This window comes from Pristiophorus japonicus, chromosome 20, assembly GCF_044704955.1.
Source record: "Pristiophorus japonicus isolate sPriJap1 chromosome 20, sPriJap1.hap1, whole genome shotgun sequence".
Lineage (NCBI taxonomy): Eukaryota > Metazoa > Chordata > Chondrichthyes > Pristiophoridae > Pristiophorus > Pristiophorus japonicus.
Genome location: NC_091996.1, coordinates 81,432,089 through 81,449,931, shown reverse-complemented (window position 1 = coordinate 81,449,931; position 17,843 = coordinate 81,432,089). Strand labels below are relative to the sequence as shown.

Genomic DNA, 17,843 nt, shown 5'->3' with positions numbered 1-17,843 from the left:
AATTGATTCCATCATTTTACCCAGTACCGATGTCAGGCTGACCGGTGTATAATTCCCTGTTTTCTCTCCCTCCTTTTTTAAAAAGTGAGGTTACATTGGCTACCCTCCACTCCATAGGAACTGATCCAGAGTCAATGGAATGTTGGAAAATGACTGTCAATGCATCCGCTATTTCCAAGGCCACCTCCTTAAGTACTCTGGGATGCAGTCCATCAGGCCCTGGGGATTTATCGACCTTCAATCCCATCAATTTCCCCAACACAATTTCCCGACTAATAAGGATTTCCCTCAGTTCCTCCTCCTTATTAGACCCTCCGACCCCTTTTATATCCGGAAGGTTGTTTGTGTCCTCCTCAGTGAATACCGAACCAAAGTACTTGTTCAATTGGTCCGCCATTTCTTTGTTCCCCGTTATGACTTCCCCTGATTCTGACTGCAGGGGACCTATGTTTGTCTTTACTCACCTTTTTCTCTTTACATATCTATAGAAACTTTTGCAATCCGTCTTAATGTTCCCTGCAAGCTTCTTCTCGTACTCCATTTTCCCTGCCCTAATCAAACCCTTTGTCCTCCTCTGCTGAGTTCTAAATTTCTCCCAGTCCCTGGGTTCGCTGCTATTTCTGGCCAATTTGTATGCCACTTCCTTGGCTTTAATGCTATCCCTGATTTCCCTTGATAGCCACGGTTGAGCCACCTTCCCTTTTTTATTTTTATGCCAGACAGGAATGTACAATTGTTGTAGTTCATCCATGCGGTCTCTAAATGTCTGCCATTGCCAATCCACAGTCAACCCCTTCAGTATCATTCGCCAATTTATCCTAGCCAATTCACGCCTCATACCTTCAAAGTTACCCTTCTTTAAGTTCTGGACAATGGTCTCTGAATTAACTGTTTCATTCTCCATCCTAATGCAGAATTCCACCATATTATGGTCACTCTTCCCCAAGGGCCCTCGCACAACGAGATTGCGAATGAATCCTCTCTCATTACACAACACCCAGTCTAAGATGGCCTCCCCCCTAGTTGGTTCCTCGACATATTGGTCTAAAAATCCATCCCTTATGCACTCCAGGAAATCCTCCTCCACCGTATTACTTCCAGTTTGGTTAACCCAATCTATGTGCATATTAAAGTCACCCATTATAACTTGTGCACCTTTATTGCACGCACCTCTAATTTCATGTTTGATGCCCTCCCCAACATCACTACGACTGTTTGGAGGTCTGTACACAACTCCCACTAACGTTTTTTGCCCTTTGGTATTCTGCAGCTCTACCCATATAGATTCCCATTATTAAATCCCCCTTCTCATCTTCTAAGGGACCAACATTTACTTTAGTCACTCTTTTCCGTGTTATATATCGGTAAAAGCTTTAACTATCCATTTTTATGCTTTGCACAAGTTTACCTTTGTAATCTATCTTTCCTTTCTTTATTGCTTTCTTAGTCATTCTTTGCTGTCGTTTAAAATTTTCCCAATCTTCTATTTTCCCACTAACCTTGGCCACCTTATACGGATTGGTTTTTAATTTGATACTCTCCTTTATTTCCTTGGTTATCCACGGCTGGTTATCCCTTCTCTTACCGCCCTTCTTTTTCACTGGAATATATTTTTGTTGAGCACTATGAAAGAGCCCCTTAAAAGTCCTCCACTGTTCCTCAATTGTGCCACCGTTTAGTCTGTGTTTCCAGTCTACTTTAGCCAACTCTGCCCTCATCCCACTGTAGTCCCCTTTGTTTCAGCATAGTATGCTCGTTTGAGACACTACTTCCTCACCCTCAATCTGTATTACAAATTCAACCATATTCCGAGAGGATCTTTTACTAGCTTCAATCATTAATTTTCTCTTTACATGTGATGAACTTTTATCCCTATCTCGTTTACACACTGTATTTTAGGAGAATGGTTTAAAATTTTAAGTGCTTATTGTCATGTATTCAACTAACATTGTAACCCATATATAATCTGACCTCAGTTGTACACTGTGAGAACAATGACCACTAGGTGGTGAACTTGTGGGAGACACTTCTAACCTGGACCTTCAGGTATAAAAGGGGAAGCTCCACCCACATTAATCACTTGAGTGCTAAGGAATAAAGGACAGGCCACAGACTGACCTTCTCTCAAGCATGGGCCTCGTGTGCATTTCTACTATATAGTAAGGATGTATCAATGGCGACGAGAAACTGGGATTTAAACCACGTGAGCATGGCCGCTAGCAGAATAGACGAGAGATACTGTGTTAAGGAATGGTTGGGACAGAGAATCAACATTGTTGAAGCAGCACACAGTTCTCCAGGTAGACAAGGGCAATCGGGTATGCCCCAACATGTAGTCGAACCCAGAGGGGGAGTTTGACAGAGATAATGGCAAGCAGAACGGCGATTCACACCATTGCAAGGGACAATGTGGCCAGTAATGGGGCCATCAACACCTGTTAATGGCACACTCAAGGACAGTCACAGGGGTAGTCAGGGACGATTGACTAGCAAGGGATGTTTTGTTTCCAACAACAGCTCATGTTGGAGGCATGGAGGCACAAACTCAGCCGGAGATTGCAGAGATGAGCAAAATACCTACAGAAATTGCAGAAATGAACGCTGGGGGAAATCGCTGGAAGCTGAAGTTCAGTGAGTTCATGTGGAGCACGTATACAGTTCATACACCAGGACGCCACCGATAATGATGAAAGTGCTCCTCAGTGGCATCCCAGTATCAATGGAGCTAGACACGGGGGCCAGCCAGTCCCTGATGGGTATCAAACAGTTTGAAAAGTTGTGGGCGTCCAAGGCCAGTAGGGCCAAAATTATCACCGATTGACGCACAGCTACGGACATACACCAAGGAGATCATTCCGGTGCTTGGCAGCGCCACGACAATCGTGACCCACAAAGATTCAGAGAACAGATTGCCACTCTGGTTTGTCCCGGGGGACGGTCCCGCACTACTGGGGAGGAGTTGACTTGCTGTCATGAACTGGAAATGGGGCAATGTTAATGCTATTTCCTCTGTGGAGCGAGTTTCATGCTCACAGATCCTGCACAAATTTGACTCATTATTTCAACCCGGCATTGGCACTTTCATGGGGCCAAGGTAGTGATTCACATAAACCCGAAAGCCAGGCCAGGACACCACAAGGCCAGAGCGGTGCCGCACGTGATGCGGGAAAAGATAGAAGGTGAATTGAACCGCCTGCTGAGGGAAGGTATCATTTTGCCAGTCGAATTCAGTGACTGGGCGAGCCCGATTGTACCGGTGTTCAAGGCGGATGGGTCGGTCAGGATATATGGTGATTACAAGGCCACCATCAATCGGGTGTCACTCCAAGACCAGTACCCTCTACCGAGAGCGGAGGACCTCTTTGCGATGCTATCCGGTGGCAAACTTTTTTCAAAATTGGACGTGACCTCAGCTTACATGACCCAGGAGCTGCCGAGAGAGTTGAAGAAGCTGACCACCATCACGACACACAAGGGGTTGTTTGAGTACAACAGATGTCCGTTCGGGATTCGCTCGGCCGCCGCGATCTTCCAATGAAATATGGAAAGCCTCCTCAAGTCGATTCCAGGGACGATGGTTTTTCAGGACGACATCCTCATCACGGGTTACGATACTGAAGAACACCTCCACAACCTGGAGGAGGTGCTACGCAGACTGGACCAGGTAGGGCTGCGACTGAAAAAGGCGAAGTGCATCTTCCTAGCTCCAGAGGTAGAATTCCTGGGGATGAGGGTAGGAGTAGATGGGATGAGCCCTACTGCGTCCAAGACGGAAGCGATCCAGAGAGCACCCAGACCCCGTAACACGACGGAGCTGCGTTTGTTCCTGGGGCTCCCGAACTATTTGGTAACTTTCTTCTCTAATTGAGCACGCTGCTCGAGCCGCTACATGTGCTCCTAAGCAAAGGTCATGAATGGGTCTGGGGGGACAGCCAGGAAAGGGCTTTTAATAGAGCACACAATTTGTTATGTTCCAACAATCTGTTAACGCGATATGACCCAGGTAAGAAACTTGTGTTAACGTGCGATGCGTCGTCCTATGGTGTCAGGTGTGTGTTGCAGCATGTCAATGCCAAGGGTCAGTTACAGCCGGTAGCTTATGCCTCCAGAAGTCTGTCCCAGGCAGAAAGGGGCTACGGGATGATAGAAAAGGAGGCGCTCGCATGTATATATTCGGTAAAGAAAATGCACCAGTACCTGTTTGGCAGGAAATTTGAGCTGGAGACAGATCACAAACTCCTCACGTCCCTTTTGGCCGACAACAAGGCCATAAATGCAGACGCATCGGTCCGCATACAGAGGTGGGCACTCACGTTAGCCACCTATGACTACACAATTCGGCACAGACCGGGCACTGAAAACTGCGCCGATGCACTCAGCAGGCTCCCACCAGCCACCACTGAGGGGGCTACCGAGCATGCCGCTGAGATGGTCATGGCTATTGAAGATTTCGCAAGCGATGGCTCACCCGTGACAGCCCGTCAGACTAAAGTCTGGACAAATAGAGACCCGCTATTGTCTCTAGTCAAGAAATGTGTCCTGAATGGGGACTGGGCAGCCACGTACAGGGCATGCCCTGAGGAATTTAAACCATTTCACAGGGGCAGGGATGAACTCTCGATTCAGGCCGATTGCCTACTGTGGGGAAACCACGTAGTCATGCCCCAGATGCGCAGAGAGGTGTTCATCAGAGAACTCCACAATGAGCATCCGGGCATTGTCATGATGAAGGCAATTGCCAGGTCACACGTTTGGTGGCCAGGGATAGATGCAGATCTGGAAGTTTGTATTCGCAGGTACAACACGTGTGCCCAGCTGGGCAATGCGCCCAGGGAAGCCCCCCTTAGCCCCTGGCCATGGCCCGCCAAGCCTTGGTCACGCATCCATGATGACTACACAGGTCCTTTCATCGGAAAAATGTTTTTGGTTGTAGTAGACGCTCACTCCAAATGGATCGAGTGTGACATTTTAAATTCAAGCACATCCTCTGCCACGGTAGAAAGTCTACGGGCAATGTTCGCCGCCCACGGTCTACCGGACATCTTGGTCAGCGACAATGGCCTGTGCTTCACAAGCACTGAATTCCAGGACTTCATGGCAGGCAATGGAATTAACCATGTCAGAAAGGCACCGTTCAAGCCAGCCTCAAACGGCCAGGCAGAACGAAAAGTGCAGATAATCAAACAGGGGATGCTCAGAATCCAAGGGGGTTCCCTACAAAGCCAATTATCACGCCTCCTGTTGGCCAATAGATCCCGACCACACTCGCTCACAGGGGTTCCACCCGCAGGGCTGCTAATGATAAGGATGCTCAAATGCCGTTATCCCTTATACACCACACCATGAAAGAAATTGTTGAGAGCAGGCGCCAATCACAATATAACTACCATGACAGGAATGCGGGGGCACGATATATTGGTGTAAACGACCCTGTTGTTGTCCACAACTACACTGCAGGGCCTAAATGGCTCGCAGGCACTGTGATTGCCAAAGAGGGCAATAGGATTCTGGTAGTTAAACTAACCAATGGACAAATCTGCCGCAAACATGTGGATCAAACAAAAAGGAGGTTCAGCAACCCCATAGAAGAAGCAGAGGAAGAACACGATACAGAGTTCACTCCAGCACAGGTGACCGAACACCGGAACCAAAGGGAGGAGAGCCCAGTCACTGTGGGCAGTCCGGATAGGCCTGAGGCACCGCAAACAGCAGACACACAGGCCAGCGCCCAACAACCGGAGCCCCAACTTAGGCGCTCTACAAGAGAGCGTAAACCACCAGAGAGACTCAACCTGTGATCCCAAAAAGACTTTGGGGTCATGTATTCAACCAGCTTTGTAACCCATTTTTAAATTCAAAACCTGATAAAATTGACGACATGCAACCAACGTGCAAAAGTAAGAATTCTTTTAATCACCGTTAATTAGCCGATAACCTTCTTCAGAATGAAATAAATAATAATATAATTACTGAGGAACAGTGGTATCCTCAATCATTCATTTTCTCTTTACATGTGATGAAGTTTTATCCCTATCTCATTTACACGCTGTATGAGAATGGTTTAAAATTGTAAGTGTTTATGACTCAGTTGTAAAACCATTGATTGTGTGTGTGTCTATACTTGATAGGAGGAGCACTTGAGACCGAAGTTCCAGTTCTACATATGTTTCAATAGAATCAATTTCCACCAGTTTCTTTAAACCCAATAACATAATTTATTTCTAATGGGCTGGATGGAACATGATCCATGTAAAAAATTGTTATCGTTTTACTTGAACTGAATGCTCATAAAATATTGGAGTGGGAACTAATTGGATAACAGCACTGCTGGCAACATTTGCGGAATAGATTCGTGCAGCCAAAACGCACAATGACAACCTGGGATTGTGCGGCACCGAATACTCGGGGAAAAACAGTTAAACACTTCGTCCCTGGGTGGGCTCGAACCACCAACCTTTCGGTTAACAGCCGAACGCGCTAACCCATTGCGCCACAGAGACTGATGGACGTATAAGGTGCAAGACATCCAAAACCAGGGTGTCAGTCAGTTAAAGCTTCAGATTGCTCCGACCGGGATGGAAGTTGTCCACTCTCAGTTGTACTTTTCCCAAATAAATGGAGGGACATTCATTGTGGATGTGTGGAAGCAGTCTGGTCCCGCACACTGCAGACACTTCCATGTCACCACCAACCAGCTCTCCCACAACCGGTGTGATCTACCTTCCAGCCTTCCGGTGCCTTGTCTGTGACAAAGTATTCTGATTGTCCCGAAGCCGGTATTAGGTTTGAATTCCTTTTCAGCTCCTGACTGAGGATATTCCTGTGATTAAACGGGAACTAAATGCTTACAGGGACAGTTGGATTCACCGTTTCTTTGCTTGGTGAAATTTCAAAGATTGAAAGCAACGCACATCAACCCCAAACGTCCCGTGAGATGGAAGCCCAGTTGCTGTTTCAAGCTTGAATGCAGGTACAAGCAGAACTTATTCAAAGAAAGTCCAAGTCCCTGAGACGCCTGATTATTTGCACCAAACTCTTTGCAAAGAGTTGAGGTACATGTTTGGTGATCTGGGCACATCTTTCCCCAAACTACAACACTTCAAACATAACTCAATGGCTCTAAAGCGCTTTGGGGCGTCATGAGTTCCTGAAAGGCGCTGCAGATATGCAAGTACTTCTTTGCAAAAGTTCGATGCAATTTCAAAATATGCGAGCAATATCAGGGCTCCTCTGGGACCCCTCGTAAATTTCAATTAACAACTCCGAAGGGAAATCACAGCCCGAGACCAACAAGCCAACTGTTTGACAAACGTGAAGATAAGGTGTAACCATGATCAAAGCATTTTTTTGTGTGTCGCTATTCAGAACATAAGAACTTAAGAACTAGGAGCAGGAGTAGGCCATATGGCCCCTCGAGCCTGCTCCACCATTTAATATGATCATGGCTGATCCGATCATGGACTCAAGTCCACATCCCTGCCCGTTCCCCATAAGCCTTATTCCCTTATCAATTAAGAAGCTATCTCTGTCTTAAATTTATTAAATGTCGTGGCTTTCTCAGCTCTCTGATGCAGTGAGTTCGACAGATTTACAACCCTCTGAGAGAAGAAATTCCTCCTCATCACAGATTTAAATGGGCGGCCCCTTATTCTGAGATTATGCCCCCTAGTTCTAGTCTCCCCTATCAGTGGAACCATCCTCTCTGCATCCACCTTATCAAGCTCCCTCATTACCTTATACGTTTCGATAAGATCACCTCTCATTCTTCTGAATTCCAATGAGTAGAGGCCCCACCTACTCAGCCTTTTCTCATAAGTCGACCGCTCATCTCTGGAATCAACCCAGTGAACCTTCTCTGAACTGCCTCCAAAGCAAGTATATCCTTTGGTAAATATTGTAAGTGTTTGTGATCCTCGCCCAATTGCCAGACGGACGGTTTGAATCACCCCCACCTTACGAAAGTTCTAGATCTGGGAATTATTATTCAGAGTGTAAATTAAATGAGTCACGGAAAGGGATGCTTCAGTGATAAATCGTAGTATATTTATTTGGTCTAACATACACTGTCTAAAACATGCACTGCTAAACAAAATCACTGTCTCTGTGGAGAATAAAATCCCGGTTACAAACAACATACATACAGTACAGAAATGAAACTAGTAACACGCAGTAATTCCCTGGTGGATTCTAACCCCACCCCTACCAATGAATTACCCTCCCCAGAATAGCCCTGAAAAGCTTCACTTCTGAGAAAACCCTGAGCCCTTACCCAGCTGGCCTGGGATATCTGGTTACTGGCTTGGGACACTCGCGACCATGTTCACCACCACACGCAGCCCGTTTCCTGGCTCAGCTCAGCTGTGGGAAGTCACTGCCTGGTCTTCAGTCTCAGTGGCTTCTTCTGCAGTACTGCGGCCCCTTCCTCTGGTACATCGATCGGTGGAGCGAGAGCGAGAGGGAGAGGTGGCTCTCTCTAGACACAAGCTGCAAGCTGCAAGCTCCAAGCTTCACACCAAGCTCCAAGCTAAAAATAAAGTGGAAAGGACCCTGTCTTTCTGGGAGTCTTGCTACCCCTATCTTTCCCGCCAATCTTTAAAACCCCTTTGTTTCTAAGCACGGGTACTTAGTCAGTGATGGGCCATCCCACCCATGCATTGGGCTGATGGCCCTTAGTCTGGGCATCTCTCTGAGCCTTTGTGTTGGGAAAGACCGGCTCCTCCTTGGCTGGCCAGGCTGGTGGGTTCATTGTTCTGTGTCTCCTTCTGAGATGGAGGTGAGAAGTGCTTTTACAAATTAGAGTGGCTTTGTAAGTGGCCCCCCTTCCTGGCCGACAGCTCTTTTGTCAATGGATGACTGACAGGTCTTTTGTCCCAGCTCACTGCCATGCGGTCTCTGGAGTTTTAACAAAACCAGCTTTTTCACATATCTGCGCAGGGCGACCCCAGCACAGGGAAAATAGCCTCAGAAAAATAAAATCCACAAAATATTCTCGACTGAGTCCATTCTTTAAACAGAAACTTTGCGATGTCTTCATTACGCTCTGCTAATTATCGATCTTGCCACGTAAAAAGTGCGTTGGCATTGCAATGCATTGATGTAAAATTAATGAAAAGAAAATGCAACGTTTTATCGAGTGCAAAACATGCAGTGCCTGCATTTCAAAAAGCATTGCTTTTATTCATCCTGCGGAATGCATATTGTACAGATAATCTCAGCACACATTGTGCAGGCAAAGGCAGCATTAGACAACAAAGTGATTTGTCCTCCGCTGATTTGCAGCAGATAACTGACGGTTGAGCACACAATTTGACAACTAGACTTGTAGATCAAGCATCAATGAAAAAGGCAACAAAACTGCCCACCAGCACCAGGTGTCTTTCACTTGTTTGTTCCAAATTTTCAGCAGCTGGGACAACAAGAATTTAGGTTTCACCGAGATTTAAACTCAGATCGCTAGATTTAAAATCAAGAGGGCTCACCATTACACCATGGAACCAACTATTCCAAAACTTTTGAAACATACTTCGTCACAGACAAGGCACTGGAAGGCTGGAAAGTAGATCACACCGGTTGTGGGAGAGCTGGTTGGTGGTGACATGGAAGTGTCTGCAGTGTGCGGGACCAGACTGCTTCCACACATCCACAATGAATGTCCCACACTTTACTTGGGAAAAGTACAACTGAGAGTGGATAAGTTCGATCCCGGTCGGAGCAATCTGAAGCTTTAACTGACTGACACCCTGGTTTTGCATGTCTTGCAGTGTGTATCTGTGTTTCAATGGTTTAGCGCATTCGGCTGGTAACTGAAAGGTGGGTAATCCAAACCCATCTCCGGGCGAAGCCTTTTAATGTTTTTCCCCGAGGATTCGGTGCCGCACAGTTCCGGGTTGTCATTGTGCATTTTGGCTGCACGAATATATTCCGCAAACATTGCAAGCTTTGCTGTTATCCAGTGAGTTCCCACTCCAATACTTTTATGAGCATTCAGCACAAGTAAAACGATAACAATTTTTTACATGGATCATGTTCTTCCATCCAGTCCAATCAAAATAAATTATGTTATTGGGTTTAAAGGAACTGGTGAAAATTGATTCTATTGATGCATATATTGAACTGGAACTTCGGTCTCAAGTGCTCCTCCTATCAAGAATAGACACACACACAATCAATGGTTTTACAACTGAGTCATAAACACTTACAATTTCTCATACAGCGTGTAAATGAGATCGGGATAAAAATTCATCACATGTAAAGAGAAAATGAATGATTAAAGATACTACTGTCCCTCAGTAGCTATATTAATATTTATTTCATCCTGAAAAAGGTTATCGGTTATTTAACTGTGATTTAATTAATTCTTATTTTTTCTTATTAGCTGCATGTCTTCAATTTTATAAGGTTTTGAATTGAAAAAAGCTGTTACAGAAGTTACCGCCCTGACCTGGAATCGAAGCTGTTTTTCGGTGGTACAAGGAGTGGTTTTACCCAATCATTTAAAGGTGATTTCAAAGAATGACGTGGCGTTAAATTCAGATCACGGTTACAATGTGTTTCGGTGTGAAACAAGTGGATTGAAAAGGACAATAATGACACCAAGCATTACGATGCAGCGATGCAGCAATGCAGCGTTCCCTGGTGGTCCAGTGATTAGGATTCGGCGCTCTCACCACCGCGGCCCTGGGTCGATTTCCGGCCAGGGAAATTGCACTTCCATCAAAATTAAAACCTTATAAGAAAGAGTTACATGCATCTCATGTGGAAAAAAAGATTCATTGATTTAAACATCATTAATTAATCCATTGTAGAACTTCAATCATTTAATTTGCCCTGAGTATGTGAGGAACTTTTATCCCGACCTCATTGTATTTTAGTAGCATGGTCCAGCCCCGGTATCTCCACCTGTGAAAGTAGGAAACTGCTGGAAATACACAACAGGACGGGTAGCCTTTGACAAACAATTAAGCCCAGGTTACAGACTCTCTCCCTTCCCCTGCCCTTTGCGGGACACTTGTTCCCCTTTAATTTTACAGACTGACTGAGTTCACTAACCGCGGGGAGAGAGTAGGTGTCTCCGCGGCCCCACTGTGCTAACATGGAAGATAACACGATGGGGATGTGGGGTGGTGGGTGGGGATCAGTGACATGTTTGTGTAAAGGGCAGCGGAGGAGAAGGATTGACAGCTGTCAGTGAGGGACAGAAGTTGTTTAAGGTGAGCCAACACATTCCCGATCAGCACAGAAGGCATTCACTGGTCAGCTACCCTCTGCTGTACTTCTGGTCAGAGCGGTTTCCGCAGTGGAGCCGTTATCACGTTTGCTTTCCACGCGGAAGGATCCCGTGCAGGAAGATTATGTTTAAACTTTCTGTGGATGAACAGCCATGGGCGAGGTTATTCTCCTGTCAAAAGGGTGACAGTGGCTTCTCCCTTATTCTTTAATTGCTCTTTATTTCACTTCACTAAATAGATATATTTGAGTGAGAGAAATTGTTCCAGAGTGTCACACACTTCATCTTTTGTTCCCTTTTAAACACATAAAATGAGGCCGGGGGAATAAATCCAGAAAACAATGCTGAGGGATATAGACAAGAGGAAGAGAGAAGGGGAAATACTGCCTCTACACACCGGAGAAGTGTGAGCTTGTGGACCGGAGAAGTTGCAGCTGCTGGAGCTGTGCGTTTTATCGGGGAGGGACGGGGGGAGAGCCCGCCGAGCGACCGGAGAAGCTGAGAAGCTGCTGTGCTTTTCATCGGGTTTGACACTGTTTAAAAATGGCAGAGTGCCAAGTTTTCTCTCCCTACTGCCCATGCGCGAAGGTGCCGGCAGTGTTTTCGGCGTAGGCATTTGGCTCCGCCCCCCACTTCACCATCGACACCACGCCAGGACTCCGGGGACTGTACACAGCGGCCAGGATGGGGCGAGTTTTTCCCCGAGCCATTTCCAGCGAGCAATGTCGGTGCGCTTGAGGTCAGTGCGCCGACAAAACTGCTTGGGGAAAATCTAGCCCTTGAAGAGTAAGGAGTACACTGAAGGAAATACAAATATGTTTCCCGAGCAAATGTCAATTTTAATAACTTTTTATACAACCATCGAAACAGCCAAAAAACAAGGCACTCGGCCCATAGTACCTAATATATAGCCCACAGTACAAGAGTAAGGAAGTCTTGCTACAATTGTACAGGGCCCTGGTGAGACCACACCTGGAGTACTGCGCACAGTTTTGGTCTCCTTATTTGAGGAAGGAAATAATTGCCTGGGAGGTGGTACAACAGAGGTTCACCAGATTGATTCCTGGGATGAGAGGACTGTCTTAAGTTGAGAGATTGTGTAGAATGGGCCGATACTCTCCAGAGTTTAGAAGAATGAGAAGTGATCTCATTGAAACACACAATAATCTGAAGGGGATTGACAAGGTAGATGCTGAGAGGTTGTTTCCCCTGGACTGGAGTGTCTAGAACCAGGGGCCACAGTCTCAGGTTAAGGGGTCGGCCATTTAAGACAGAGATGAGGAGGAATTTCTTCACTCAGAGGGATATGAATCTTTGGAATTTTCTGCCCCACATGCTTGTGAATGCTGAGTCTCTGAATATATTCAAGGCTGCGTTAGATAGATTTTTCGAGTCTCGGGGAATCAAGGGATCGAGAGATCACTGGAGTTTGGAAGACTGAGAGGGGATCTCATGGAAACATATAAAATTCTGACGGGACTGGACAGGTCCCGATGTTGGGGAAGCCCAGAACCAGGGGTCGGAGTCTAAGGGATAAGGGGTAAGCCATTTAGGACTGAGATGAGGAGAAACTTCTTCGCTCAGAGAGTTGTTAACCTGTGGAATTCTCTGCCGCAGAGTTGTTGATGCCAGTTTGTTAGATATATTCAAGAGGGAGATGTGGCCCTGATAGCTAAAGGGATCAAGGGGTATGGAGAGAAAGCAGGAAAGGGGTACTGAGCTGAATGATCATCCATGATCTTATTGAAGGGTGGTGCAGGCTCGAAGTGCCGAATGGCCTACTCCTGCACCTATTTTCTATGTTTCGATGTTTCTATATCCTGCTACTGCTTCTTTAATAATGGATTCCAACATTTTCCCAACCACAGATGTTAGGCGAACTGGTCTATAGTTTCCTGCTTTTTGTCTGCCTCCTTTTTTAAATAGGGGCATTACATTTGCAGTTTTCCAATCTGCTGGGTCCTCCCCAGAATCCAGCGAGTGCATGTCCACAGATCATTGAAAGTAGCAGGCCAGGTAGCTAAGGTGGTTGAGAAGGAATATGGAATGATTGCCTTTATTAGCCGAGACATAGAATACAAGAGATGGGGTCGGTGGGGCAGGTTTGGTCACAGCTGGAGTACTGCGTGCAGTTCTGGTCGCCATATTACAGGAAAGACATGATTGCACTGAAGATGCTGCAGAGGAGATTTACGAGGATGTTGCTGGGAGTGGAGAATCTTAGCCATGACGACAGATTAGATAGGCTGGGTTTGTTTTCCATGGAACAGAGCTTGAGGGGAGACCTCATTGAGGTGTATAAAATGATGAGGTTCCGAGATATAGTGGATAGAAAGGACCTATTTCCCTTAGCAGAGGGAAACAAGGAGGCATAAATTTAAAGTAATTGGCCGAAAGTTTAGAGGGGAAATGTCTTCATGCAGAGGACTGTGGGGGTCTGGAACTCACTGCCTGAAAGGGTGGTAGAGGCAGAAACCCTCACCACATTTAAAAAGTGCTTGGATGTGCACCTGAAGTGCCGTAACCTGCAGGGTTATGGACCTCGAGCTGGAAAGTGGGATTAGGCTGGATAGCCTCGAGTTGGCCGGCGCGGACACGATGGACCGAAATAGCCTCCTTCCGTGCTGTAAACTTCTTTGATTCTATGAACTCGTTTGCAAAGAGTTGAGGTGATTTGGGCACATCTTTCTTCACATGACAACATTTCAAAGGCAACTCAACGGCTGTAAAGCGTTTTGGGGCATCATGAGTTCCTGACAGACGCTGCAGAAATACAAGTCCTTCTTTGCAAAATTTCAATGCAATCTCAAGGCTGGTCTGGGATTTGAAGCCAGGATCTTTCTGCAAATATCAAGTAACAACCAACGAAGCAAGAATCATACCCCTAGACCAACAAACCACCTGCTTAGCAAATGTGGAGATAAGATGTAACCATTATTGAAGCATTTTTAGTGTGTGTTGCTGTTCTTGATCGGAGGAGCACATGAGACAAAATTAGTGACTTGGCCTTTTCGACATGTCTTCTGAAGCGCCGCACGGTCCCACTCCTGCAGTCAATGAGCTGTTGGGACGTTAATGTATCCATCATCATCATCATCATAGGCGGTCCCTCAAAACGAGGATGACTTGCTTCCACGCTGAAAAAGGATGAATTCACAGGTGTTTCAATGAAGGATCCGAACTACATCCCGAAGGATGGAAGATGCCTGTGCGTGGATTTTTTTAACATGTGGTGGCCGTTGCACCCCAGCCATCACACGGGCTTGACAGAGCGAGGTCTTGGTCCAGTGGCAAGGGTTAACCAGGTCGACTGGAGACCAGTTCTGCTGCACGGACCCAGTGTGCACACATATCGCAGTGTGGGCTGGCCCGTGCTAACCCTGGGCCCCTGGCCCTGAACTCATGCCTCCCCTGGGCACCGATCACGTCCCTCTACAGTCTCTCGCCGCTCCTTTGCCCCGATCTCGCCGCTCCTGCTGTATCTGCCCACGCTCCAATCACCGACCTGGACCTTGATGACGTCACACTTCGCTGCCGCCGCCCTCCTGCACCAGCTCGCGCTGCTCCCTGGAGTAGTCTCCCGGGACCTCCAAGCTGCTCCCAGGGCCGCTCGCCGTTCCTTTTATGGCCCCGACCTGCCGCTGGTGTTCTCCCGTTAGTGTATCCAGGCTGTGGGTGGCCACCCCGAGCACAGCAGAGGGGTTTCTGCATTAGTTCTGGGTGGGGGCAGTATCTTTCCCCTTCTCTCTTCCTCTTGTCTTTATCCCTGTGCTTTTATTTCCCTATTTATTCCCCCTGTCTCAGTTTCTAGTGTTTAAAAGATGAAATGTGTATCATTGTGGAACAATTTCTCTCACTCAAAGTCAGACGCACTACAGTTGCACCATGAGGTCTAGGTAGCTAGCCATTGATATTCAGGTTCATATATAAATATATATAAATATATCTATATGTATCATAACCGTTCCCTGGTGGTCGAGGGGTTAAGATCCGGCGCACTAAACTGGTTTCAATTCTCGATCAATTCATCGCATAAAAATAATTGAGGTCTGTGAGACGATTAATAATTGCTGTAATCACCATGAATACCAATACTTTCTGCGATAGACTGAGCTTACAGACTATCTGGCTTCTCCTGTCCTTTGCCGGGCACGTGTTCTGGGTTTAATTTTGTAAACTGGGTGAGTTCGCTGATCGCGGGGAGACGGTAGGAGCCTCTGTGGCCCCACTGTGAGGATGTGGAAGTGAACACGGTGGCTGGGTGATCCGTGACATTTCTGTAAAGGGCAGCGGAGGAGAAGGATTGAAAACTTTCAGTGTGGGACAGAAGTTGTTTTAGGTGAGCCAACACATTCCCGATCAGCACAGAGGGAGCTCACTGGTCAGCTCCCCTCTGTTGGGGCTGCTGTGCCAGAGGTTTCTGTAGTGTAGTGGTTATCACATTTGCTTTATATGTGAAAAGTACCCGGTTTGATTCTGGGTCGAAACATTATGTTTAAACTTGCTATAAGGGAACAATCGGAGGAGAGTTTTGTCTCCTGGAAAATGCTGCCTGACCTGCTGAGATTTCCAGCATTTGCTGTTTTTATTTGCTATTTATTCTCCTGGTAGAAAGGCTCCCTTATTCCTGAATTGCTCTTTATTTCACTTCAATAAATAGATAACTTTCAGTGAGAGAAAACGGATCCACCGGGGACCTTTCGCATGTGAGGCCAACGTGATATCCGCTACACTGCAGCCCATCAAAGGGTGAGAAACCACTGAATATAAAGGATGAGCTCACAAATATCAGGGGCAGTGCAGTCTGGTCAACGTCAAACCCCCCTTTCTTATTCAGCAGTGGCATGATCGGGAGTCAGACGCCACAAAGTTTAATTAAAGATACAAATACAAGTAAAACTTCCAAATCGTTTCACTGTAAAATTCTTTCACTTTATTTGAAATCCTACTGCGTTGAATCTGAAAAGGATCACCATGGGATTTTATCTTCACGACTGATTCTAATTTCTCTGCACGGAAGGAATAACCGGTGCTGTTAAATTTGACAAAAGTTGCCCCAGATTCCTGGTGACATCGACAATACAGTGTGTAAAATGGGTTAACATGCTGAAGAACATAAGAACAAAAGAAATAGGAGCAGGAGTCGGTCATACGCCCCTCGAGCCTGCTCCACCATTTAATACGATCATGGTCGATGCGATCATGGACTCAGGTCCACTTCCCTGCCCGTTCCGCAAAGCACAGGACAAATGATTGAAGTATCGACTGTCCCTCAGTTAGCATTTCTTTCATGGTGCAAAAGAAGGTGAGGGGTTAATTAATGATGCTTTTCCATAAACGCAACACAAAAGTTTAAGAAAAAAACATACGGTGACTGGCAGGTGAGCACTGCTTCTGACACCTGGTGGGAATTTTAAAGCCCCTTGTGTTGTGAAAGCTTCATATAGACGAACATCTCAAACACATTGTGTAGGCCTCGTGGCGCAACGGTAGCGCGTCTGACTCCAGATCAGAAGGTTGCGTGTTCAAATCACGTCGGGGTCACTGTTCTTTCAGAATTAATATTTTCTTTGCTGTTTGGCAATAACCAGACCCTTGCTCCAAGGTCTGTCTCACGGTTTCCCCGGTGTCAGGCAGAGATACGCCTGCTGTCCTCATTTAATTCATGTGACAGGACACACAAGTTCCAAATCAACCTGCAGGTGACCACACACACCGCCGAGTGGTCTGAGGTGCTGTGATTAGATCGCAGTTTTATCTGGAGGTGTGGGTTTGAATCCAACTTCTGACATTTATTATTTTTAATCATTAAGCGAAACTCATTGTTTGACACCACGACCAACTCCTTAAAACTGGGATTCAGCAGTTCACCTGCTCGCTTAACATTTCCGTCTGACCTGGTGCTGAAAGTGGAGATGTTTCCGCAGTGTCGCGGTTAACACGTTCGCCTCACACGCGAAAGCTCACCAGGCGGGAATATTTTCTGTAGCTTTCTCCTCATGCATGCTCAGGGGCGAGTTTGTTCTCCTGTGAAAAGTTCATAAGATGATAAGCATGTAAGAATTAGGGGCCGGAATAGGCCATTCGGCCCCTCGAGCCTGGTCCACCATTCAAGAAGATCCTGGCAGTTCCTCGACAGCAAGTTTAAACATCTGGGGCGGAGCCAACAGGCACCTGTCTGCAATCAGTGAGAGAACGGTATGTTTGGCAGAAGCCTGGCGAGCTCAGTCGGTGGAACATAAGACTTTTAATCTCAGGGTCGTGGTTTCGAGACCCACATTGGACATTTAAATTTTTCACAGAATTATAGAATGATAGAAGTTTGCAGCACGTAAGGAGGCCATTTCGTCCCATCACTTCCACCCCGGCCAACAAGAAGCGATCCAGCTTCATCCCACTTTCCAGCTCTGGGTCCACAACCCTGCAGGTTACGGCACTTCAGGTGCACATCCAAATACTTTTTACTTGTGGTATCTACCTCCGCCATTCTTTCAGGCAGCGAGTTCCTGACCCCCACAAACCTCTGCATGAAGAATTTTACCTTCAAATCCTCTTTAAACCTTCTACCAATTACTTTCAATATATGCCCCCTGATTGTTGACCCCTCTGCTATCCA

The 17,843-nt window shown here is 46.5% G+C and overlaps 2 non-coding genes across 2 annotated transcripts; one reads left to right on the top strand and one right to left on the bottom strand.

Annotated features, from left to right (window-relative positions):
• Positions 1-6,426: 6,426 nt before the first annotated feature.
• trnan-guu (transfer RNA asparagine (anticodon GUU)) lies at positions 6,427-6,500 on the bottom strand. Its single transcript has one exon. It is a non-coding gene; the product is annotated as a tRNA-Asn (tRNA).
• A 10,199-nt stretch (positions 6,501-16,699) lies between these two features.
• Positions 16,700-16,771, top strand: trnaw-cca (transfer RNA tryptophan (anticodon CCA)). Its single transcript has one exon. It is a non-coding gene; the product is annotated as a tRNA-Trp (tRNA).
• Positions 16,772-17,843: the final 1,072 nt, after the last annotated feature.